We start from the raw sequence: 25752 nt of genomic DNA on the forward strand, positions 1-25752 counted from the left end.
TGTTTAAACTTTCATATCACACGATGGGTTCTCAGGGAGTTGAGTCTAAATCTAGAAGCAATCTGTTTCTGTTTTTATTTTTTAACGCTGCTCCAATCAATTTTGGGTTAAGCTCTTTGCAGCGTTAGTCTTCAGCTTCAGGAGCCATGACAAACACATGATGTCATCAGTTGTGTACTCTCACATGCTTTTAAAATGCCGTCAGACTTGCTAAATATTCAGTGTGTAGTTTCTGTCTCAGCAGACTGTGTTGGCTGAAACTCCTTATGCAAATGAAAAGCTGTACCTCTTCAATAGGTTATTATGAGCTGATCCTGAATAACTGGTGTTGAACTGAGCAGTAGGTGGGAGAAGTCAGCAGAGGCAATAATTAATCAAGTGGCTTCACATCTAGCTTGGATGTGGATCCTAGAAACCCTTATCTGAAGACAGGATGAGCTCCTTGGAGCCCTGTGTTTGTGCCTAACCACTGCAAAGTCCTGGCAATAACATCTCCCCCATGCACACCTCAAGTTCGGTGAAAAATTCATTTAGGTTTTGCCCAACAATTCCCAAGGGAAGGCTGTCAGAAAGTCATTCTGCTCTGAGCCTCTTAGCGTGTATTTCTAAATTCCAGCCTATATTAATTCACAGCTGCTTTGTTCTCATTTGTTCTTCGATTGAATTGGCTCCTTTTTACCCTTTTTTCCTCCCTCTTTTTTCCTCTCTGGTTCTCCATAGATTTCTAGACCATGTCTCTTCTTGGCTTTTCTATTGCTAGACTAAGTTTGCTCAGCTCCTTTCATCTCCTCTCAAAAGACAAAGCTCTCTGTTTCCTATATTGCCCCTTTTTTCCCAGCTCTTCCCAATCTGAATTGGACCCAGCCACCTAAATCACAACTCCTTCCATGGAGCCTGGGGAAGGGAGAGCAAAGAGCCCACTTTCCGGCCACAATGAGCAAGCCCCATGGGGAGGCAGCAGTGCTTCCAAAAACCAAGCAGCAAGGAACTCATACTCAGGCAAGTTCCCTGATAAAGGGAGAATTTTTCCTGTTATAAAACAGGGTTATGTGCAAAAAAAAAAATATGCAGAATTGATTTATTTCAGTGGCCTGTTAAGAGTTAATCGATAAAATAGCAGTTGCCACCTTATTACGAGAAACTAGCTGATTAGAAACTTGATTAATGGGATGATTTTTCATGACTATAATTAAAGCACTGCATGGCTTCTCTTGTAATTGATATTTAATGCTTACATGGAAAGCTGTTTGTCTATAAGAAACAGATCTTTTTTTTTTTTTAATTCCAATTATTCACCTGTGGGTCAGGCAGAGGGGGCCAACTGACTCCAGTAGCGGAGAAGAAGGAAGAAGATGGGATACAGTTGGCCAGGATCAATGGGCAGCCTTTTCATTCCTAGAGAAATAGAAGAAGATGGATGTTTCATAGCTACTACACAGCTGGGTGATGGTCTATAAGTGGGAGGCAGTTTTTTTCAAACAGCAAAGTTCCTACTGGTCCAACCTGCAAAGACCCAATAGCAATTCTAAGCCAGACATGAGATCCCAGCTGCTACCAGAAGATTGTACAAGAAGGGCTCTGCCTGCTCCAGCCAGGCAGACTCCATCTCTTGGACACTAGAAAGCTGTACATAGTAGCAGATAGTTAGAGGAAGCGTGGTAAAAGGGCCATGGTGCTTCTTCTTGTGTCATACTCCAGCTCTGGCACTGATGCTGGAGAAGCTTCCTCCGCTCGAAGTGGTACTTCTGTGTTTAACTATCCTGGAGGAACTTTCTTTACAGGCTTCATCCATAAAATTTTGGACCAGTCCCTGAGAGGCAGTGTGATCTCTGCTGTGTTGGATACTGTTTCTGAAAGATCTGCTTCAGACCAGTCAGCCTCTGTTCCCAGGGCTTCCAAATCCATAATATCAGTCTTCTTCCCTGGCCTTGATATCTGTTAATTCTTCATCTAAAGCTAATGTACTGGATCTTGTACCTCGCAGATCCTTCAGTGGTGCTCATGCCCAGTGTGGAGAAGGCCTGATCCAAAACCTGTGCCAGCTCCTGTGCCAACTTTAGCTGCTTTTGGGCAGGCGTGAAGGATGTAGGAGTATGGTGGAGATACAGAGCTATGCCAAGTGTTTGCATACAAGCTTTTAGACCATAGTTCCTAATGTGTTATATGATCTAAATTAGATTACTGGAAAGTGCTCTATGCATTTTCTCCAGTAAAGAGAAGCCATAGAGTAGCAGCCACCATGTTCTGTCCCCTTTAGTTAGCAGCATTAATCCAGATTTTCCTCCCTCACAGAGGACTACAGCCCTCAGTGCAGAGAAATAGTAAGTCACTATGCTGGTGTATGAGGATGAGGCTTGCTCCTCTACAGCAGTAAGTCCCCAAGTCCCCATGCACCCTCAGCCCAGCCAGCAAGGGTGGCAGCTGCGATGGCAGATGGGATGTGGGCCAAGGTCATACAGGAAGGCTGTGGGCATTGTTCCAGCCCTCAGTCTGGAGTCCTCCGTGTGGGGAAGTCACATTCAGCCCAGTCCCCTGTTGAGTGCTGGGCTCTTCTCTTCCGCATCATTATGCCTGTTGCTGTCAGGGTGGCGGCTTGCTTTGTGTGTGTGTGCGTGTGTATGCAATGAGTGTCACACCACCCCAAGCAAATCTGCAAATCTAATAACAATCAAAGCCATCGCTGATGCATTATTAAACTTTTGTTTTGTTTTTCTTTCTTGCAGGCAAGAAGTAGAGTATTTGGAGGTGAGTAGTTGGTGTTAAATTGTGTTTATTGCATGTCTGTTGAATATATAACACATCTGTGCGACCTCCCTGAAGAGTTAGACAAGCCTTTGCACAACATAATAATTCTCAAACCCTTAGAAATGCATACAAATACCCTGGTGCAATGACAGGAATTCAGACCTCACATGGTGGGTGATGGATGCTGCTGGGGGGCAGCAGCTGCCCAGCTCCACTGAAGATGTCTCTGACTGTCCAGGAGCAAATTGTTAATGCTATCCCCAGGAGTGGCAGAGGAATCAGCAGTAGGTTTTAGAGCCAATCTCTTCTGAGAGAGATGCGCTGGAAACTCTTGATGGCACCAGCTAGTCTGCAGGCTCTTTTACCTTGTAATCAGCCAAACAGTAAGAAATCTTCGTCATAGAAAGTTTCCTTGTCAGTTTTATTTTGAATGTAATGTAATGGAATGTGTGGAGCATGCCAGATCTGATTTGTTAGGATTTCATTAAGAGTTCATCTTTTTAAAGCTGGCAGTGCAAAGAAATTTTTATTTTTTAGCTTTAAAACACACATGTTTTTACTTTTGGTTTCAGATGACATTTGTTCTTTAAATAATTAGCTGAGCCCCACCAAACAACATTTTATTCCAAAGTATTGGCTTGGAGTGTTGACTTCTTGTTGTGGTGGAAAATACTTTGTTGTCTCATGGCGAGTTAGGAGACAGCCGAATTTTTCAGGGTTATGGTGATTGATTCAGATTCAGAACAGAGGCTAATTCCAACATGTGTGTTTCTGGGAACGGATGGAGCCTGGAGGACAATTGTCTTTTCCCAACAGATCCTGCAGCTCTTTTCATGGGCAAACAGGGCTGAGAAGCTTTACTTTCCGTAACTGTATATAGCACGCAGTTAACCCTGATGTTAGAACATGCTGTAGACCCCAGAGAGAGTAAGACCCCTTGGACTGAAATCAGTAGGAGTTAGTGATACAACTTTTGGCAAATTGGGTTTGCGTATACCCGCAGTTATTTGGTTACATCCATCATCTCACTCTGGCTGGCAGCTTGTGTTTGCTCTGGAGTTGACTGACTGACAGCCCACTTCCATACCACAGAGTTTGCTCCTTGGCTAATCTTATTTGGATAGCTGGCAGATGGATGTGCTGTAGGCTGTCATTGCCTCTGTTTGCTTTGCTAATATCAGAAGAGTTTCCCCAGTACTTACTCTGGAATTTGTTTTGACAAATTCAGAGTGCAGCTTGCTGTTGAAATGGGTCAGTTTCCCACATCTCCCATAGTTTGGCTTGGGAAGACTGTTGTTTTGCAAAAAAAAAAAAAAAAAAAAAAAAAAAAAAGAAAAAGAAAAAGCACTTGGCCGAAATAGCCATAATATAACCCCAGTTGTATACATATGTGCTGCCTGCAACATGGGCTGCTGGCGTGTGCTGCCATGTACCGTGGGCACAGAGCTCTCTGCTCTAGTGTTGGCTGCTGTCTACCTGCTGGAGCTCTGGCAGCAGAAACATGTGCAAAGGAAAGCTTCACTGATGCAAGACTTCTGCCAGCTCTCAGTTAATGAGTGATGAGAAGCAGGTTCAGAGGTCTCCCTAACATACTTGCCGTGGGCTTGTGTCTCCCACAGAAACCTGGGGTGCTGCAGGTGGGCTGTGTCTCAGCAGAACTTCGGTGAGTAGGCTCCTGACTGTCATGTTTAATGATGTGGTCTCCTTGAGACTGTGCTGCTTCTGGGAGACAGGGAGTTGCTGAAGTCTTCTGAGGGAGAGCAAGAGAAACCAGAGGGCTTAGAAAGCTTTTACAAAGCAGGACCTGAAATCTGTCTCCAAGATGCGGTCTGTGGTTCTTGCAGTGAGCTTCCTTGTGGCTCTTGCCTACTTGGATCATACTCCTCTCATATTTCCCCCTCATTTTCAGGTCCCTGGAGACATTCAAGGCCAGACTTGACCAGGTTCTGAGCAACCTGATCTAGCTGTGGACATCCCTGTTCATTGCAGGGGAGGTGGACCAGATGACCTTCAGAGGTCCCTTCCAACTTTGAGTATTCTGTGATTCTATGACATGACTGTTCTGATCCAAAGTCCGTAGTTGGAAAGCATGCTGACACGGCCAGGAAGAGTCATCCTGGGACTTGGATTACCACTCTGTCATAATTTACCATGAAGCACTCAACGCATCCACTTGTATTTCCATGGCAAAAACAGTTTTTTCAGCCCTGCTGGGTTGCCAGTGCTCATGGCTGAGCTGTACCCACATGCCTGTAACCCAGAAAAGCATAGATGCATTAGCTGCAATCAGCAATCAGAAGGAAATTCCTGGCTGATCACAAACAGGCAGGAGGGAAGAATAAATGAATTAAAAAAAAATAAAAAGGAAAAAAAATCCAGCTACTTTTCAATTTCCAAAGTGCCCATTTTCTTAACTATCCCTCCAAATTATCATCTCATTGGATTTATTCTGTTTCCTTGATGTTGTTGGTCTTCTGTTTATCCCACATCACTCAGCAAATGTCTCCCGTCTCCTTCCAGCCAACTTGCACAATACATTACAATTACATAATTATGCCATTGTAATCAAATAATTAAGTTGCACATTAAACACGCATTAGAGCTCACAAAGGAAGGAGCTTCAGACATGGGCACGGAATAGGAGGGAGCAAGCCAGTCAGTGTTGGCACTAATTGCATCCTGCTTTTAATGACTCAAGGACTCTCGGTTTTTGGTCTCAGGTGGCAAAATGGGAGTGGGTTGAGACTGCTGAGTTTTAAATAAGCAAGCAGGTTTAGTGAGCAGACTCCCCTGTGGAGAGAAACAAGGCTCGGTGACCAAACACACATAGAAAGGAAAGGGAATAATTGTGAAGCCTATTACCTTCAAGTCTATTGAAATCTGCTTTAATTGAGGCTCAGAATTGGCTCACCCAGGAGAAAAGGAACACCTGTCCATTACCATCACAAGGCTCAGCCGCTCTAGTGGGAAAAGGTCGTGGTTTTTTTGGGATGTGATCATTTCAGCAGTGGTAGAGGAAGAGTGAATGAGTCTGTATAAACCATGTGTGTTTTTTTTTTCCTGTTTGCGTTGGTTGATTTGGGTGATGTAGCACCAATAGGGCTGTAGTTTGCCCTTGTCCTGCCTATCCTTGATTACCACAGAGGCACACATGGAGGGACTGGCTGGGATTTTTTGTTCAGTGTAGACCCAGGACACAAAAGCTTTGGGGCTGCTGCACTTAATTCAAATCCTGTGGGTGGAGGTCTATGACAAAAGCTGGCCTCAGCCTAGACATGCCACTACCAAAAGGCAGAAATCTGTTTTCTGAAGACATTTCAGGTGATCCTTCTGAAGGCTCCTGTTTGAGAACGGGACAGTAAAACACCTTTGTCTCACAGGTGATGTATCCCATAGCTGGAAGTGGGCTGACAGTAAGTGCTGAGGTGGCACTGCTGCTTTCCAACAGGTCGCAGAGGTGGACTGTTCTTTGGCCCTGGGGAACAATGTGCAGACCTCTCCTACATCTCCACACCAGTGGCTGTGGTATGGGGGAATGAGGGGTCAAATTCACCAAAACTGCAGCCATGGTGGAAAGAATCTCTGGGGAATGAGAGCAAATGTGTGTCCGGTTTGATACACTAAGTTAAAAGGGTTTAGCTGGTTGGCCTTTGCAAGTAGGATCATGGGCCCCTCATAAAAACTTGGGTTAGTATGTCTCTAAGATGTTTTTAATTTTTTTAATAGGGTCTTTATAGTTGCAGCTAAAAGCCTTAATATTAGCCAGTATAATTGCACAGAGAGGGGAAAAAGGGGTATCCTCCGTTGCATGAATAAACATTAGAAAGAGAAAAGGTGTTGATAAATCAGGTAACAGAGAGCTGCAGCAGCCTGTGAAGCCTTTCAGTGACCTAAGGGACAATGTGTCAGTTGTTGACCCTGTGGGAAATCTCAGTGGTCGAACACTGCAGAAGACAGCTGAGAAGCAAGAAGCAATGAAGCACTCTGCAGAGGCCCATCGGGCAAACCATGCCTGTCCCAGAGCCTCTTGCTGCAGGAAGGAAAAAGGACACAGCGGGGTCTGCACTCCATGGCTTGTGAAATGGAGAAGGCATGGTGGTAAAAACATAGAAGTTCGAACTCTTCCACAGCCACAACTTAGCACCATGTTTTTTCCCTAAATCTTGAGCAAAAAAAAATATGACCCAAAGCAATTTTCACAAATCCCAACTTAAAGCACATGCACGTACAGTTAAGTAAAAAATTGCTGCAGTTTAGATAAGAACTCCTTGCTCTATCGAATCCAATTTGCTTGGTTCATATGCCACGTACAGACTCGACAAAATGCAAATCATGGAGATTAGGTAAGATGGTATTTAAAAGGAGAAAGAAAAAGCCCAACTATTGAAATAAGATGTGATTTGATTAGCAGAACCAAGGCTGAAAACAGAGATCGAATGGGCTATAAACAATTTAAGGCTTGGGAGGAAGCCAGCACTGGCTGGGTGTTCATTTATGGTCCAATGTGCCTGCTCTGTAATCCACCAGCAAAAAGCAAGCAAGAACGGGAAAATTGCTGGGTAGAGTAATCTTTCACACTGAGAGATCATCATGTCATTGTCAAAGATTTCTGAGCATCTCTATGTCCGTCTAACACTGAGTACATACTTAAAATACTGAAATACTGGAGCCGTTTATTTCTTCAGCCATCCTACTCCTATTGGCCACAAACGTGTGTATTTTGTCCATCTTGCGTAAGTTTTGTTCTTTCTTTTGCATCCACATCCAGGTGAATCGTAGGAGATACAATGGTGGGTGAACTATCAATACACTTCATGACGCTATGGTATAAATATGACTTTAAAAGCAATGCTTCCAATCTGCTGGATCATCCAGTCATTGGATGGGGCCCTATGCAACCTAGTCTAGTACCAGATCTGGAGATTGGTGGCCCTGCAATGGCAGGGGGGTTGGAACTTGATGATCCTTGGGGTCCCTTCCAACCCAAGCCGTTCTATGATCTGCTTACTTCCTTCACTGACCTGTTCCTGTGATGCTGTTTTTCATACTGTTGCAGAGTTTACTGAAAAATTTTTGGGGAATGCTGTGCTTGTGAATTTTTCTGGGTGCATGAGCATACTGCAGTGCTCTTTTGAGGTTTCCTGTGCTGCTGACTGGAGAGGCGTGCTAGGGACTCTTACGGGAATCAGTATTTTCTTACAGCACTGTTTCTGGGAATCGACTGTTTATATAGCTTGCATTAAAGGAAAAAAAAGGGGCTTCTGAGAAAAAAGGCTGGGAGGTGAAAGTTGGATGTACTCTGAGGCTGGGAAATCAGGCCAGCACTCCCTCCCCAGACTTTTTGGATGCTGAGCAGTGAGACTTCATTCCCTCTGGGTGACTCACCTGGGGGTAAATTCACTGGGGTAAATACTGAAGCTGTCTGCAGGACCGTCCTGCTGAGTGTCACTTATATTGTTCCTCCTTATCTTTGTTTTCTGACAATATAGGGGTCTAGCAAACACAAAAGAGTCCGTACATGGCTCTTTCAAAGTTAGATTTGACACAAGCTAGTCAGTGACATTTTTGTCAGGTTCCCTTTGGAAAGTGCATTTCTTTCAGAATGGAAATGTGCCTAAAACTTGATTCTGAGGAAATACTTTGGCATCACTGGAATATCCAGTTTTAATGTATTTTGGAGTGGAAGAGTTTACATTTATCTTTTTAAAGTGGCTGCTTTTAAAAACATCTTGATTGTCAAAGTCAAAGGGAATGTTGTTTCCCAAGCACTTTTTTTCTGGGGTTAGTTTTGCTTAACAGCACCTCCTGATTTGAAATACCAAAATCCTTTGCAGAGCAGAGTTTCTGTTTGCTTGAATGCTTTTGATCCCCTTTGTAAATCTGTCTGGACAGTCATTTTTCTCCTCTGTTCTTTATTTTCCACCCTGATTTCTGACCTGTTTTCTAATTTGTTTTATGTTCCTGTCCTTCCCTGGTGATGGCAACACCTTCTAATATAACTTGGTCTGCCAATTCTTTTATTTGCTCTTTACTTCTTTTTCCAGCTCGTTAATGTAGAGGTGACAAAAGATGGGTCTACCAGTCATCTCTGCTGAACCCCACCAGGTACATCTCCCCGAACTGAAAAGCTGCTTTTTATCATTTTGCTTGGTTTATGGCTCCTTACCAGCCTTCTGAAGCACACAACATCTCTCACGTCCAAGCAGATTTGAATGGCACCTCGGAGTTATCTTTCATGGGTTGCTGCATCAAATGTCTTTCCAAACTTGAAATACAGTTTTCTACTCAGTTTGGCTCTAAGATGGGGTGTCCAGGGGCAGCAGGGAGGGTTGGCAGGGGCAAGCAGCATTTCTCTGCTACATCCCCACCACAGAGAACAGGCTGTGCATTTGGGGTGATGGTTGGGGACACAGACGGGAGATACAATATGGAGGAACTGAAGGCCATGGAGGAAGTAAAGGAAGCAGCAGAGGTTATAATGCAGTGCTATCCACCTATCTCATTTCAATAGAGAGCTTCCTTTCATGAGGGAACTGCTCTCTGACCACCTCGTGTCTTGATAGGCCCACTTAGGGTGTGGCTGTTGTGAGTGAGATGGGAGAAAGGCTGTATATTTCCTACAGCTGGCCTCAGAAAGAAGCATGCACTGACTTTCCTGCCCTTCCTTGGCTGGGATGAAGCTCAGGCACCACGAGGCCTTGGCCTGACCCCCCTCAGACCCATCAGGATATCCCAGCGCGACTGTGCTCCCTTCACTCATAGGCTGGCACAGGCAGGATTTACCTTATGGCATCTGATTCTTTCTCCCTCCTCTCTAATTTGTTCCGTTAATTTATTGTGGACAGGAGCTTGTTCTGCCAAGTACTAATTGCAAAGGTTATTGTTTCTGCCCTTTTTAAAGAGCAGCAGGAAAATCTGTAATTCCATCACGTGAAAAACAAGACAAAAAAAATCCAAAAGTTTTTTGGACTGGATGTAGACCCCTCCCGTGCGGTGTCTGCATGTGCTGCTCTGCTACTGCCTTCCTGTTACAGAAGGGTGATCAGAGGGCTGAAGCACCTCTCCTGTGAAGATAGGCTGAGGGAACTGGGCTTGTTCAACTTGGGGAAGAGAGGGTTTCGGGGAGACCTCACTGCGGTCTTCCAGTATTGAAGGAAGCTTACAAGCTGGAGGAGGACTGACTTTTTACATGATATGATAGCAACAGGACAAGGGTGGATGGCTTTGAATTGAAAGAGGGGAGATTTAGGTTCGATGTTAGGAAGAAATTTTTTACTCAGAGGGCAGTGAGGCCCAAGCACAGGCTGCCCACAGAAGGCTGTGGGTGCCCCATCTCTGGAGGCATTCAGGGCCAGTTTGGATGGGATCCTGAGCAGCCTGATCTAGTGGTTGCCAATCTAGCCCATAAGCAGGGAGGTTGGAATTAGACGATTTTTAAGGTCCCTCCAACCTAAGCCATTCTATCATCATTCCCTGGCTGCTGGTGTTGTTTGAGTTGTTCTTGGGTTAGCTGAGCTGGCCACAGTCTTTTCCTAGTGGAGAGAAGCGGACACACTTTACTCTTTGGAACCACTCTGGAAGTTTTCCTCTTTTTCCTGGTTGGATAACCTGGGTTCCTTGGGTGAAGTGGGCTTTCTCCAAAGCCAGGCATTTGCCCAACATGTGAGAGGGGGAACAGTTTCTTCTTGCCTGACTCTTCTCCAGAGTTGTCATTTGCTGCCAGAGCTTCAGCATCTGCCTGGATTTTAGGATGGGCAGAAGCCATCTAGCCCAGGTGCCTGGCATTGCAGTTCAGCCGCTGAAGGTGACAACCCCCTTTGGCAAAGCCCAGAGCCTTTCCAGTGGATTCCTATATTGCTGTAAAATTTGGCTTGGAAAACTTGGCTCTCCATGCTGGAAAACCGAGTGCTGAAGCCCTTGAGGCTACAGCTGAGGAGTTCCTCCTCCTCTGCTTGACAGTAGGTATTCAGAGCATGCATGAGGCTGTGCTTCCCTCATGTTTTGTGTGGTGTCTGTCCCTTGTGGTTCTGTATTTGCTAGCCCAGGCTTTGTTCCCACTGCAATATTTACTCTGGCTTGTTTCCTGTTTATCACATATCATGGCTGGAGTTTGTTTTTGTTCAGCAGCTCAGAAGCCTTTGGGAATTATTGTTTATAAACAGAGGGATGTTTGGGACCACATTTGGATCCGCAGTAAATCAGCAAACGGCAGTGTTTTTTCATACAGATTACAGATATGACTTTGTATTGTTTCTTTTCTACTTTGCCCTCTGTCCCAATGTCCTTCTCATTTGATCTGTTCCCTTGTATAAAGCTCAGACTTTCCCTTTAGTGCTGTCTTGCTGCTGGCATTTCTCACCTCTCACTGGGCAGATGTGCTCATGGTACAGGGTTAATGAAATATTTGGGCAGCATTTAGTTTCTTCTGTACAGCAAGTCTGCATGGCATCTGTAGGTAGCACTTTTGTGTGAAGAAAGCACAGTTAAGATCTAGATACTAAGGAAAGAAGAGTATATATCATATTTAAAGGAGATTTTGAGCTTACAGTATGAAGGAGAATTATATTTTATACCATAACTTTAATAGTTGAGGAGTTGTATCTCAAAGTGCTTTACGAAGGAATGAGGCAGATAGTGACAGTTCAAGCAATGTGTAGGAAAACGTGCCAGCCATATGCGTAGCCGTATCTCACATGCAGTCTTGGAAATAATTTATTTTCATTGAAGGGATGAATTTGCCAGAACGTCAAGGCTGTCTTCTGCACTTCTGAAGAAGTGCCACGCTCTCTTTCGTCTACAAAGGCTGGTGACAGCAGGGCCTGCCTCCCCAGCTATCTTCTTCTCTTTCCAAACTGTTGCCGCATGTTGGTGAATAGAGGCTGGGCTCAGCACCAGCACATGTGAGAATGAAGATTCACTTTTTCCTGTCAGGCTTCTTTCCTTCTGTCCATCCTTCCTTCTGCTGAGCCTCACAAACTTCAAGGCCAGGCTGGATGGGGCTGTGAGCAACCTGGTTAGAGGGAGGTGTCCCTGCCTATAGCAGGGGGGTTGGAACTTGATGATCTTAAAGGTCCCTTCCAACCCAACCCATTCTATGATTCTATGATTTTATGAAACCCACATCTCTGATTTCTTCCTCAATCTTGGCTGGGTTTCCCTGTCCCTTGGGATGTGTTCTTTCCTAAGGCTTAATGCTAACACCTGGCCAGGATGAAAATTTGACCACGTGCAGCAACCTGCAAGAGCCAAGGCATGCAGCAGCTCTGTCTCATTGGCCAGGAGATGAGCACTGCACGTGCAGATCTTCCAGATGTCCCAGGACTTGTCCCGGACTCTTCATATGCTCTCTGAAAGCCAGCTGTAAGGGAAAAGCTGCTCTGTGTGGTGTATCGAACAAGTTTTGTGTGCCTCAAATTGAGCAAAAAGGTTTGTAGCCAAAAAATTGTATCGCAAATAAATCTTTCTTAGTTATCCAATTTGTGCAATATCCTATTATAGGGAAAAACAACTGTTATCTGCCTCGTAAAGGTTAATGTAATAATAAGCAGATACTGACTTCCATTGAGACTAACACGATGATTTATTGACCCACGAGGTAAATATTCAGTGAAGCAGGGCAGGGTCAATACTTATCATGAGGAGAATAAATTCTTATGTTTTTTATGGTAAGGAAACCATACAAACTGGTCACTTCTAAAATGTCATCTGCTTTTGTGGTGACCATCACCATTTACAAGGAGACAGCTAAATGTGGTAGACGTCTGCCAGGTGCTTCACTTTGTTCTTTCAGATGAAAAAGCCCATTTAAAAACATTTCCTTTTGATACTTTTAAATACTTAAAAGAGTGTTATAAAGAATAAAAATACCTTCCTGAAGGTATTCAGACAAAAAAAAAAAAAAAAGCAACTCTCAAGGGTTATAGTGGTTTTCAATGGCCAGGTATATTTCTTGGATAACTGTTGTAATATTATTGTGTTTTATTTTGTTTTATTTTATTAGAGAAACATTGAGCTTCCAATTTATAAGCCTGGTAACTTTCAACCAAATTGGAGATTTTCTGTACACGTATTCATTTTGATTGCAAAGCTATTTTTCATTTAAGAAATGCTTCAACACGGAAATGTCAAGCATCTCTTGTAGTTACCATGGATAAAGACAGGCTCTGAATGTTGGCACCTGCTTCAGTGCTCTGTTCCCTGAGCAGGATTATCTTTTTCAGACATCAAAATCAAGGGGAAAAGGTATAGCACTGTTGTCGTCACCACATCAAGGCCCCTAAATCATCCCATGGGGAGATGCTGGAAGAGTTTGTGCTGTTGGACACTGGACAGATTGAGCAGCATGAGGAACCTCCTGGCAAGAGAGCTTTGATGTGTCCTGAGAGAGCGATATGTTCACATAGATTTTATCTCTTTTTCCCCAAGGCTGTCAGAGCAAGGCTGAGGGCTCTGACCTTCATGTCCTTCTCTCTCCTGTTCTCACTGGTGCTGCGTGGTGAGGGGAGACTCCTGCAGCACCTGCCTTGGGGTAAGGCATCAGGATTGGTTCCTGTCCCTGCCTTCAAGGTCTGTATCATTTCACACGGCTGTTTTTCTAGGAGAAAGCATGCGTTCAGCGGCGTGAATTGGCTCTGCAGAACTGCAGCCTGACTAATGCAATCCTTCACCTCTCTCCTTGGAGACCAGAAGGGACAGAAATGCATTGCCTACAACTAGGGGCATCGCATCCTGGTTTTGCTGCTGTAACGAGCCCTTCTGGTTCTGTTTGAAGGGTTTTGTCTGCAGAGAGATGTAGCAGATAGGCTGTATTCATCTGGGCCATGAGGAGTATCACCGCTCTACAAGCAGAGGTGTGCTCATCAGCCTGCCTGGCAATGTGCTTGGGAGCTCAACTGTTTCCTTGGGCTGTCCACAAAATGTGGTCCTATGAGATAGTACATGCCAGCTCCTCTCACCTGGGTGAGGAATGTGAGCTGCTGTGTGCTCTGCTGGCCCTGTGCACAGCGAGGGGCACTGGTGATGTGAATGGTAGAAACCATAAATGCAGTTAGAGCGGGGAGGGAGAGGAATTGCGCTATCCATTATCCAACTTGAGCAAAGTGACATGAACAGGGATATTATTTTAGAAAGTTTATCTCTTTTGTATCTATGGTGACAAGATGCTTATCAGAGTAAGACAGACTCACAGGCTGTCTGCTCCTTGTTATCTCAGTGTAGGATGACAGTATAAGTATCACGTCTAGAAATGTTATCTATCCTTTATTATTTCACTTGTGAGGGGCTAACAGGAGTGTTATCAGGGTGTTTACAATCAAAACACGTGCAGCTCAAGTGATAAAAAGGAGAACAGACATCTGATCTCCAAGGATATGAAGACAATGCAGCCTTGAGCAGGAGGAGATGGATCTTACTGGAAATGGTTTGTCAGGCTGGGAATGGACAAGCAAGCCCGCGTGATTGCTCACATCATAAGCTCGAGAGATGGGATGGGGGAGAAGCACGCGTACGAGCGCACATACTCTCACAGAAAATGAAAAGGCGATCGTATCAACAGCACTCTCAGCTGAAAGAGAAGTATTTTCCAATAATTTTGTTATGATTTCTTTTTCTGTACTCTCCTCTCACTTTGAGCGGTAATGTGGCAAGCTGGCAGGACCAGCAAGTGCCGTAGAGTTGCTTGGAGTGAGTCAGAAGCTGAGAAAGCTTGGAGGGGGGAGAACAGACAGCTGGCAAGAACATTTATCAGGGGTTTTCTTTAGATTAGCACAACGCTGGCCCAAGCTTCTGCTAGGTAAGGAATCAATTTAGGGGTTAGTGGTGACTATAAACCTTATCCTAGATCTCCTTAGGGTTACAAAAGCTAAATCCCTCATGGACAGAGGTGTTCAAAGATCTCCTAGACATCAGATTCTCATTAGTCTACAGCGTGAGCAAACCAGGTGCACAATGGTATCAAATTCTGATTTTCTTACTTGATATGAATGATCCTCAGTTGTTAAAGATAGGGCTGGATTGTGTAACACTCCATCCAAACAAAGTCTTACTCCTCGAGGTGGCTGTGTTCTTGGATAGATAGACATCCTTGGATGTTTTCTTCTTCTTTTGCAATTAATGACTCCATTCCTCCTAAGATACAACAGTTCTCTTAAGCCAAGCAGAGTGCTTTCATCCCACATAATAATGTGGAGTGAGGAGAGTGTCTTTTGGGGATGCCTCCTGGTGACAAGCCCACCTCTGAACATCTCTGCCTATCTGTATAGCTGGCTGCAAACAGGAAGTAGGTAGCTTCTTTGGGTAGTGGGTAGGGAAAGAACACGAACATCTCACACACAACATTATTCTGCATTAGCCTGACCACTTGGCTCCTTATTCATCCTGATTTGGGTATCATGTAAAGAGAACTGCTTTCAACCTGTCTAAATGACTCTCCCATCACTCTCTAATGGTTGTCAACTGCAGGTAACCCTTCTTCACCTGTGGAAACTGGGAGCAAAACCTCTGGCTCGTTTATGAGAAATTATCTCTGGTTGTGATACACGGTGCATTTTTTTTTTTCATTTGAACCCCTAGCTTTGCAGGGCCAGTGGGGCTGTTTTGTATGGTAATATATGACCCATCACTCCTCTCCTGCCCTTCGTCTCTCACACCTTTAATTGCACTTGTGTTTCTGAAGCATATGGAATTCATTATTCAGCAAGCAAGGTCCTTTGCAATATCAGCCTTAATTAACCGTTCCCCTCTGCATTTTCTTGCTCTTATCCTCTCCAAATCTACACACCAAGACAGGCTGATGGCCCCCCACATGCTTCAGTGCCAGCCAGTGAGCCATGACCAGATAAGAAGAAATGGAATTCCTTATCTCTTTTTTTTTTTTTCCTTCTTTCTTAAAATACATGCACACGAACCTGGAAAAGGTCAAGGTTGCTGGGAAGGGAGAAGGCACTTCAAGACAACAAAACCCCCTTCTCTTTCAAGTCTCCATAGCAACTAGATGGAGCATCATGGGATGTCAGGATGAGAGAGGCCTATTCTTTTCTTGCAACACTCTTTCCACTTCATTAGACTCTTTATCAAGTATCTCTGCTCTGGGCTGAGTATATTTTTTTGTGTCAGGGAGCAGTGCAGATGACTCAAAAGCACGCTGACCTTTTCAGTGGGACTCGGGAGTTCCTTGTGGGAGCTGCATCCTCTTCCCTTGCCTTCCTCCCCCACAGACCCTTGCCTCCAGTTCGCATGACCTCGGTCTGCCTGGCCTTCTCATCAAAACCCTGTGGCTGGGGAGGGATGAAGGGCTTCTTTAAAAGGAGAAAGGGGAAAAAAAAAAAGAGAAGAGTATGAGAATGTCCTTCGCTGGCACTGGAGGTGTCAAGACCCTAGCTGTCAGAGCTGTGCATCTGTGGGGAAGATTAATGACTCTGCTCAGAGAAAATCCAAATAAAATAGGAGAGAATAAATGCCAAGTGACTGTGCAGAGGATGAGGGGAAGAGAGAGGATGGAGCGAGGCAGTGTGACGGGGCAGAGGTATTCCTCGGTCTCGGAAGTGCTTTAAATCCCCATGGAAGAACAAGTTAGCATAGGAACGCTCTTTAGATTTCTCCCTGTGGTCTTGAAGAGACGTGTCTGTCTGTGTGCATTGGGGTGTGAGCGCGCTTATAAAGCGCCGGTTGTACTGAGGCACCAGTGCCATATGTTTTTATCTTAACTTCCTTGGAAAAATACCCACTGTAGAGAAGCCTTTTGTTTTAAGCTTCTCACCACGTTAGCCCGTTTCATCCTCTAGATATCTTGAATTGCTTTGCAAATCAATGTGCTGCTTGTTCTTGGGAAACTTCAATGCCTGTTTTATGCTGGGCAGTAGCGCACAGCGCAGCTTGGAGGGAATAAAGGAGCTGCAACTGTGCTGTGGTTGTGGGATTGCACTCACACTGCAGATGTAGTTGGCCCTTAGACCTAACCTTCTTGAGATACCAAGGCACTGTAACTGCATTTAGTTTTTAAGATGATCCTTTGGATTTTTACTTCTTCCAGGGAGCCGTTCTGTGACAGTTTGCAGCTCAATTTGAACAGACTTCATGCTCTGAGAGCCCAGCTGAGCTTCTCACCATAACAGTGCATGGTGTGAAACTCCGTATGTTGGAAACCGCATGCGTCGGACAAGGAGAGGGACTTGTTAGCGTGGATGACTGACAAGGCCAAAGTCATTTTGTGTTTGTAAAGAGCCTTGAACCTCGACATGCTTAGGCTGCGTGCTCCAAGCTAGATGATTTACATGGGTGATTTTAGGAGGAAAAACTGTAGAAGAAAAAGCTTTGCACATACAGTAGGAATCAGGGTTATGAATATCCCAGTCCAACTGCTTCAATCCTCAGAGGAGTAATTCTGAAGTGGGAAATCCCATTAACTCATAATAGGGCTCTTAAGTAGTTCCCTATGATGAATTTGAGGCACTCTGCAAGTCTCATAATTCCCAATATACAGATGAGGAAACTGAGGTTAAGTGACTTACCCAAGGTCACGTAGGAAATCAATAACCACTGCAGCCTGCGCCGGCAGCACCTCTCACTGACTGCATGACTCTGAATCAGAGAATGATTTGTGTTGAAAGGGGCCTCAAAGATCACCCAGTTCCAACCCCTGATGTGGGCTGGTGGTCACCCGTGACATCAGGCTGCCAAGGTCCCCATCCAGCCTGGCCTTGGGCACTTCCAGGGATGGGGCACCCACTCTTCTCTGGGCAAACTGTGAATGGTGATAATTGTCCCCACTGCTGTCCCATTGCTGGCAGAGGAAACTCGGTGTCTGAATCCTGTGTCACGTCACAGCCCTAAAGAACGTCCCAGGGACTAAGGGGAGGCTTGGCCATGCAGAGATGAGTGTTGGGAGTCTCCCACCCCAATCAGAGCAACGCTGCTTTGCTGTTCCTGGCAGATGGGTGTTCTCTTGTTCTCAGGATCCTCAAATATGGATGCTCTGTGGTCTCCTGGTCCCCTGCTGTCCCAGTTTATCCCAGTGCCCTCTGCCATCTGTCACAGCACTGTTGCTTTCCCATGGCACGGCAGGCGGGAGCCCGAATCACACACACTCCATCTGTGTCAGGTGCTCTGGCTGTGCTCAGCAGAGTGTTTCTTGTGATCTGAAGCTTATGTCTGAAAATGCAGGCAGAGCACGTCTGTGGCAGGTATGCAGTATTGGGATGGGATCTTCTCTCCTGTGATGGCAGGAAATTATCTTGTGCAGGATCTCTCTGCTACGATGAGTGTGAGAGCCTCTGCCAGCACCTGCGCTATCGGCCTGTGCTCCCTGCTCCCTCATTCCTCCTGCTGATTGAGCTCACTGCTCATGTTCCATCTCCTCTGCTCACTGCTTTCATCTTGGGTTTGCAGGTGAATACACTGCTGGCTTAGGGGTGTTCCAGCAGTGGGGATTGGTGTGTTCAGTGCAAGCTTCCTTACCATGTGCAGTGGGTCCTGCAGGAAAGGGCTGTGCTTCCCAGGGTCTGTCCTGGGAGTCCTCACAGTAATACTGATGATCACCTACGTGCCCTCCCATTCACTTGCTGCTCTTTCCTGAACTGGCAGCTGATGTGACCCAGCAACGTGAGGTGCAAGACCAGGTGCAGACACCCAGCATCACTCGAGTCTTCTGCAGGAGACTTTGTCTGGCTTCCATATAGTTTTCCTTTAGCTAAATCATAGCTATTTGAATTACTGATTTTGCTCTTACTGTTACTGTGGCCCAGTGCTAACGATCTGGCTCTGTTTCCTTCCCAGGTACTAAAGCACAGCAATACACTGGAGCCTGTTGTCTGAATGAGCATGTGCTGGGATTAACCTGCTGCCCAACAGCTTTCTGTATTTTCGTAGTAATTCCTGCAGCTACCAGTCTGACAGGTCTCTGAAGGCTGAGGGAAGTGGTTAGTGATAAGGTGTTGTTCTCAATGCCCACTTCACTTTTAGGCCTCATAAGGACGGCATGCATTTCTTGTATGTCCCCATTTTCTAATCAGTATCTCTACATGTATTTGTCGCTTTCCAGACCTCTGACACCCTCAGTCCTCTTTGACTCAACCTGCTGAGAAGGAAAGATGCTCAGGAGCATGCAGGTGGAGCAGGAAGCTCAGCGCTATCTGCCATAACCCAACCCAGAGACCCGTCTGCTCCACAGCTGGTGCTCCAGCCACCTGCATTGCCAGCACTGAGCTCCAGCTCCGTAGCCCAGTGGCTGTGGGCAGTTTTCTGAACTAGTGTAGGGTGAAGATCTCAGTACTCCATACAGATGTGGGGTGAGTGGTCTGGGAGAGGTGTGGCCATGCAGACATCCTCTGTTCTGCAACACGTGACAGAGCACTGGTGTCTCAGCGGCAGACGTAGCACAAGGGATATTATGTACTACAAACTGCAGCTTTAAAAAAGAACTCAATGTTGGTCCAAGGTTTCCTTCCTGAAGCCTTACAGACTGAATATATTCACTGTGTCCTTATTTGCAGGTTTAAGGCAAGACGGACTTGTTCTGCTGATTATTCTGACTGCAGGTATTATCTGTTCCTTTGAATGAGGAATGACTTAGACCTCCGCTCTCTGCTGCTGCACGGTTTGATTTCACCTTCATTCGTATTATGGCAGTTCTGAGAGAGCTTCTTGTTTTATAGAGCAGCTGTGTTGTCTTAATGCAGCTGTAATGTGTGTTTGTCCAGGCATTGCCTTTGGGGGACAGCAGGACTAGGAAGATGTTTTATTAGATCATTCACAAGTCCTAATAATCTCTGAGTCTCTGTAATATCTCTGGATGTCAGCTGTGCTGCTTTCTCTGTGTGGTATGGGGTTGTAACCTGAAGATAGGAAATTGCTTGTGTATGATCCCGTATCAGTTTCATCTCAGTTTTAGCTCTCCCCTCCTGGCTGTTTCAACAGCCAAGGAGGAGTTAGTCCTTGTATGCAAGATCTTAAACCACGTGTTGGGAACTTGCATGTGGAGCAGCACAGCAGCATCAAAGGGGATCTGAATCTCTTGGAGCCCTGCTTGTGTGACTCGCTGGTGGCTCTGAAGACCTTCCCCTGCAGGCTGGGTCCTGGGCAGCATTCCCATCCCTGCATCTCCAGCAGCAGTGCCCACATAGTGGTAAGGCTGCAGCTTCCCTGGCTCCACAATGTATTTCATGCATGATGTGCTGCTGGAGCTAGAGTCTGTTGAACCCTTTTGCTCATATTTCCACGGGCAGTTGTGTTTGGATTAGGGCTCCCTGTCCAGTGGTGGATTTGCTCTGTGGCATGCAAATCTACTATTTGCTAGGCTCCATTGCCTTGCAGCTTACCCAGTGCAGGGGTCTTTTCTAGACCAGAAATGTCTATTGCACTCAGAATCGTTATTTGTGTTGTTTTTTTCATTTTTAATGTAGCACATCCCCTCTCTGTATTGCTGTTCTGATGTACTGCTGTACTGCTCTTCTTTCAGAAAGTTATGCTTGAGAGCCAGCCTTCTCCTTCAAATGCCATTGGATTGGCCATTCTCTCTTTGCTTCGTGTTGCTTGTGCATCTGCTCTATGTTCATTTGCTGCAGCTTTTGCATCACATCTTTGTGGATGAAGTGGTATTTTAGGCTCGTGTAGTAGCTTCTGCACTGCCCATACCACTTTGTGATTCTGTCTCTGTAGTTTCCCTTGGCATTCAGCTTTGTGTCTTCATGGCATTGTGACTGGTAGAGTCATTTTAACTTGGCTCTATTTCATTTCATCTTTGTCTCTTTCCTCACAGAATACCAGGGAGATCACTGCTGTCCAGCATGGTCACTGATGTTATTCTTCACCAACTCTTTGCCTGCTTGTTTGTAAACTGCTGGTTTCATAAAGCTTAGCGTGAAAACTGATGGCCGCCATAGCCCTTGGCTGTTCCAGTCTGAGTTGATAGCATACATGTGCTGCACTGCTTTGTCCAAGCAGCTCCTTGCCTTATGCTGCTTTTCTTAAAAAACATTTGTGATGTTTGGTGTAATGCACAGAGTCCTTCTGTTGCTCAGTTACTCTCTCAGGGAATTTCCTGCTGCTTGTTCAAGGATTGTGTTTGTCTGTAGTTCTCAAGGGCCATCCAGACATCGGGCATCAAGGAGTTGTGAGCACCCTGGAGAAGGGAATGGATGGGGTCATATAGATGTGCCCCTAAATGAGGAAAGCCTGTTGCAATTCTAGTTCAGCCTTAAGGATGATAAAAGGCTCTGGGCAAGAGGATGGAGACCCATGGGCCTGTGCAGCTCAGACAGCAGCTGCTCGTGCAACTTGGTGGCATTTTGGGGGTCTCCCCCTCAGGCTTTTTCCTCTTTTGTGCCTATTGTACACAAAGCAGATCAATACCTCTTTTGAGGTTTTCTTCCTGCGGTGGGCTCTTAATGCTGTTTAGCAACAGAAAGACAAATACCACGTTCTATCTACAAGGGCTGTGATGACACCTTTTAAGGTTTATATGGGTCAAAAATGGCTTTGTGGAGCCTATTCAGGATTTTACATCTTTTTTTTTTCCCTCCTCTGCTTGCTGCTGACATAAACACAGGCTCTTGCGGTACAAAACAGTCTTTTCCCACTGCTGTTCCTTCTTCTCCTTTATCCAGCCCCTCTTGTAATTGCCTATTTTACCGTAGTGAGTTAAGAGTGCCCCGTTGCTGAACACAGCCCCTTAAAAAGCCACCTGCTTAGGGATGGGGTTCAGGGCTACTGCCGTGATCGTGGTTTCCTCTCTTTGTTTGGGTATTCTGTCTTACCACATTCATCTTTCTGCTTTGGCATACCTACAGGAGCAAACTCACTTCTGACTCTGAGTTCAGTCTCCAAAGATAAAAGAAGAGAAAGTCGGGACAGAAAGACATTCAGCCTTTCTTCCTTCCTCCACACCTGCTGTTCTCACTCATCAAGCACTTCCTAAGGGTAGAGTTCTCCAAGTTCCTAGTCATTATCCTTTATATAAGCATAATATAGTACTGTAACACTCCCTATGGGGAAACTATCTATTGTAGCAATCTGTAAAACAAAAGCTGGATTGATCCTTCTCCCATTGTTCCCCAAAAAAGCTGCGTGCTGTTCCTCAAATGGAAAGTCTGAAAGCCTTCATCAGAGGGTAATTCATTTTTACACGACATTTTTACACTCAAGCAAAACTGAAAGCAAGGCATAATTTGAAGCAGCTAAGCTAGCTGTTAGAGCAGAACCACACAAATAAAATGCCTACGACGATGTAGTTGAATATATTGCAGTTAGAAAAATGACAGTGTACAAGGAACAAGAAAAACTACACAGATGAATGTGAATTAGTGAGGAGCAGACTTTCAAAGCAGGAAAACCAAATTGAGTATGTAAACCATTATATTCAAAGGAATCCAGTAAGAAGCATACAACATTGTGCGTTAAGAAAGCATGTGCTCCTGCCTCCAGAGGGGGACAGAGAGACCCGGCTCCCACTTGTGTCCATCCCAATGGGCTTCGTGACCTTGCTCAGATCACCATACTCCTGTTGCATTGCTTATGACATAGGGCAGACACCTGATACAGAGAATGGTTTGTAAGTTTCTTAAACAAGCCTAGCTCCAAAAAAGCTACCTGAAATTCCTTTCTATATAGACTGTCTTGGCACCTGTCATCTCCCAGGGATATTGTTGATATCTTTTGTATGGATCTGATGCTTTCACTTATGTTCTCCAGAAGGCAAACAACTATACCAGATGTGAAAAGTTGTTTTCAGTGATGTTGCAGTTATATAAACTATCTGTTCATGATAATACCCAAAAAAACTGAGGCTGAAGAAATACTTTTCCCATACAGGAGCACTTTGCAGTTGTGAGAAAATGTTGTGTGATTTTTGGACCTGCATAGGAAAATCTGAGCTGGAGGAATTTGTGCATTTTTGAAGTCACACCCCTATTTTTCTTGGATGATCTCACAGGTAACTCTTTAACTTGTAACTTAAGGTCACACTTCTTGAGGTGATCGTGGAGTGCCTCAGATGCTCAGCGTGATCGTTTAGACAAGGCTGCCAAGGGAGAGTTGCAAAACCTCTGATTCGTACAGACTGGAGAGCCCTTGAAATGGGCAGCATTCAGGCAGAGCTTCCCTTCAGTGATTCTGCCTTTCCACTCCTGTGAGAAGAGACTGATCCCAGTTGAGTCCTACCTAAGAATCAAATTCATTTTCACAGGTGAACCACCTGGTTCAAATTCTTTTGGGCTGATTTCCCCAACCCCACATCTGAGGTTGAAATTTCATTAGTTCTGACAGAGGGAGAACCCTTACGCAATTTTAGCCTAGGTGTTTCAACAACAGTGTTACAGACCAGTCTTGGCTGGGTGTATTACCTGAACTGTAAAGTTCTCCAGCAGTAGCTAAAATGCATAACCTGTTGATGGGAATATAAGCTAGCACATGCTTTGTAAAAGGTGAAATTGATTGGATAGCTCCTATAAGAACAATATTATGATTCTTAGGTCGTTGGTATAAAATTGAAGGAAATGCGTTATCTGTTACTCCAGGTTTGGACGCAAACAAGGGCAGCAAATGTCCGGAGCATGGAAATCTTGAGGCATTTCCTTTTAATCAAATTATGTAGTATTTATTGTTGGCTAAGACTAAGCACACATGGATGGTTACTGCGATGTAGCGAGGCCATAGGAACTTGTTATCTAGGTGAACTATCCTCTTATGTTGGAGCTTGACTGAATTTGGGATTAAATGGTAAAACCACATCCAAAATTTGCTGCATTAAATTTCTTACACCATCCCCAGCAAAATGGGAACAAGGGTACTTTTTTAGTCATTAAAAAAAATCCACTAAAATTAAATAAATATAATTAATGACCTCAATGAGAAGATGAATTAAATTAGTGAACATCAGCATTAAAAAAATTAGAATGCGATAAAGTTGAGTGAGTCTTGACTTCTCCCTGTCAAATAATTTTCTTGGGTCTCTTATGCTGTGGATTGGAAGCTGGTGATGCAGAAATTTAGAACAAATATGGGGTTTTCTTGGGGGACAATTGCATGGGAAGGAATGACTTAGTGCCAGTCTAAAGTAATGAAAACCTTTGCACAAAAAGGGCAGAGAAACCAGTGGAAATCCAAGGTGCTCCGTGTCTTAGTGCCTCAGGGGGCCAGGAGGTCCTGGTTTGCTTGGTGCTGCACCAAGCGGAGAGTGGGGAAGAGATAAATTCACCTTTCTTTCACTAGCTTGACCCTACTTGATCTTTCCATAATTCTGGAGGATTCTTCTTCTCCTCTTCATTCTCTACTAAACACTCTGATTTTTCTCAAAGGCTGTTTGAAGATTTCACCATGCCCAAGGACTTTTGCTCCTACTTTATCGTCTCCTAGATTTACAAGTGATTTTTGCATCCAACACAGCCTGTTTGCTGTGAGATGTTACAGTGTCTGCTTGGGCAAATTGGTCTGCGATGTGGCTCTGTACAGCAGTTCATATGAAAATCTGTGTTTTTTTTCCCCTTTTTTATCGTGAACTGTAGTTTATCCATAACAAGTGCTCTGTCTGCTGTAAATGTTAGTTGAAGTCTTACCGAGTGGATAATGTTTTACAGTCATCTCTATCAGCACTTTTTGGTCTCCAGTGATGCTTATGGATGCATTTCCTCTCGTCTCCTCTAGCTATATTTTACTCTTTGGTCATTTGCTCTGTGACAGTTTCCTTCTGGTTTTTGGAAGTGATTTTCAGTGAATTGACTTGGGAGTTAATACTGACCCATTTCCTTGGCTTCAACAGCTGCTCATAGCCTGGCTCATCCTGATTTGGAAACTAACACTGTAATGACTTTTCTGTCAACCTTTTGCAGTCAATATTTTTTGCCATACGTCACTTGTTCCTGGCATAAGATGCCGTGTGGCATTCTGCGAGTGAGCTGAAACGTACATCCAGCCCAGTGGTTGGTTTGGGTCCCACTGGGACGTTCCTGTGACCTGGCCATAGAGGCAAGATGTCTGGCACAGCTCTGCCTTCCTCTCAGCAGAGGACAGGCATGGAGAAGGCCCCATCCCACAGGGCTTTCTTGCGATGAACCCATGTCCTCTTAACTTCTGAGCGTTCCTAGGGGACTGCTTCACCTTTTGCAGAAAGATTTAGTAGGATGTGTGGGGTACAGTGCTGTTCAGAACATGATTCCTGTGTGAGTGTTATTTATTACTTCTGCAGTATCTTCTATGCTGCTTTCTTCGGTGTCACGTTGATTCTCTGGGGACAAAGGAAACAAAGGAGAGAAAGTGCTCGCAGGAGCGATAAAACAGGAGTATGACTAATATCTTCTCTCCCTCTCTGCAGAGTTTTTTCACAGATCAAAAATCAATTAAGGGTGAATTTCACTGGGAACTCTTTAAACAATGTAATATTTCATCAGAGATTATTGCAAACTCTTTCGCATTTGTAGCCCAGGTGTGAATTACAAAATTAGCCGTTTCTTTTAATAATTTTCTCAGAGGTAACATTACTCCAGGCACCATGTGTTTAGTGCAAGCTGTGCAGCTGCTGATGGAGAAGGTGTGCTTATTGTCCCTCCCCACATCCCGACAGAGAAATAAGGCTGAAGGAATGGGCTTTGTAATGGGATGGCAGCCATGTCGGTCGTAGGATTATTGCCCAAAAGGAGATGAAAACTGAAGAAACCAGAGGCCAGATTCTGCTGAGAGAGTGAAATAGGGACTGTGAGATGAACAGATTTGTTTTGTTTTCCCATCCCTCCTCGAGCTGTCTGCCTCGCTGTCTAGCACAAGCCTCTGCCTCATGTTACACCCTGGCACAATGGCCCTGTTTCTGTAACTTGTGAGCTCCTTTCTGGGTTCTTGGGTGTCCCCTGTCTGAGCTCCACAGCACCTGGATAGGAGGACCAGTAGGCACCTGGATTCCTCGTGGTGTCAGCTCCTCTGGACACAGCACTCCTACCTGAGGGTCTGGAATGCTGAGCAGCAGGGCTTGCTTTGCTCCACTGCAAACTCCCCCTCTCAGCCACTTGTCCTCCCTGGAATTTGCCC

At 45.0% G+C, this 25752-nt stretch overlaps 1 long non-coding RNA gene across 22 annotated transcripts in view; it reads left to right on the plus strand.

Moving 5' to 3' along the window:
- The window catches only part of LOC110397786, a 115618-nt gene that overhangs the window by 19365 nt on the left and 70501 nt on the right, over positions 1 to 25752 (plus strand). For 19 of the 22 annotated variants that reach the window (XR_002437967.1, XR_002437972.1, XR_002437968.1 and 16 more), the window contains exons 2-3: positions 2724 to 2745; positions 4365 to 4408. The exons of 1 other annotated variant lie outside the window; for it this stretch is intronic. This is a non-coding gene — a long non-coding RNA (uncharacterized LOC110397786). Of the gene's footprint in view, positions 1 to 2723; positions 2746 to 4364; positions 4409 to 22534; positions 22670 to 25752 lie in introns of those variants that run through there. 2 more of the 22 variants (XR_002437978.1, XR_002437984.1) reach the window with 2 other exon arrangements.

The sequence above is a fragment of the Numida meleagris genome, chromosome 4 (assembly GCF_002078875.1).
Source record: "Numida meleagris isolate 19003 breed g44 Domestic line chromosome 4, NumMel1.0, whole genome shotgun sequence".
NCBI classification, from domain to species: domain Eukaryota; kingdom Metazoa; phylum Chordata; class Aves; order Galliformes; family Numididae; genus Numida; species Numida meleagris.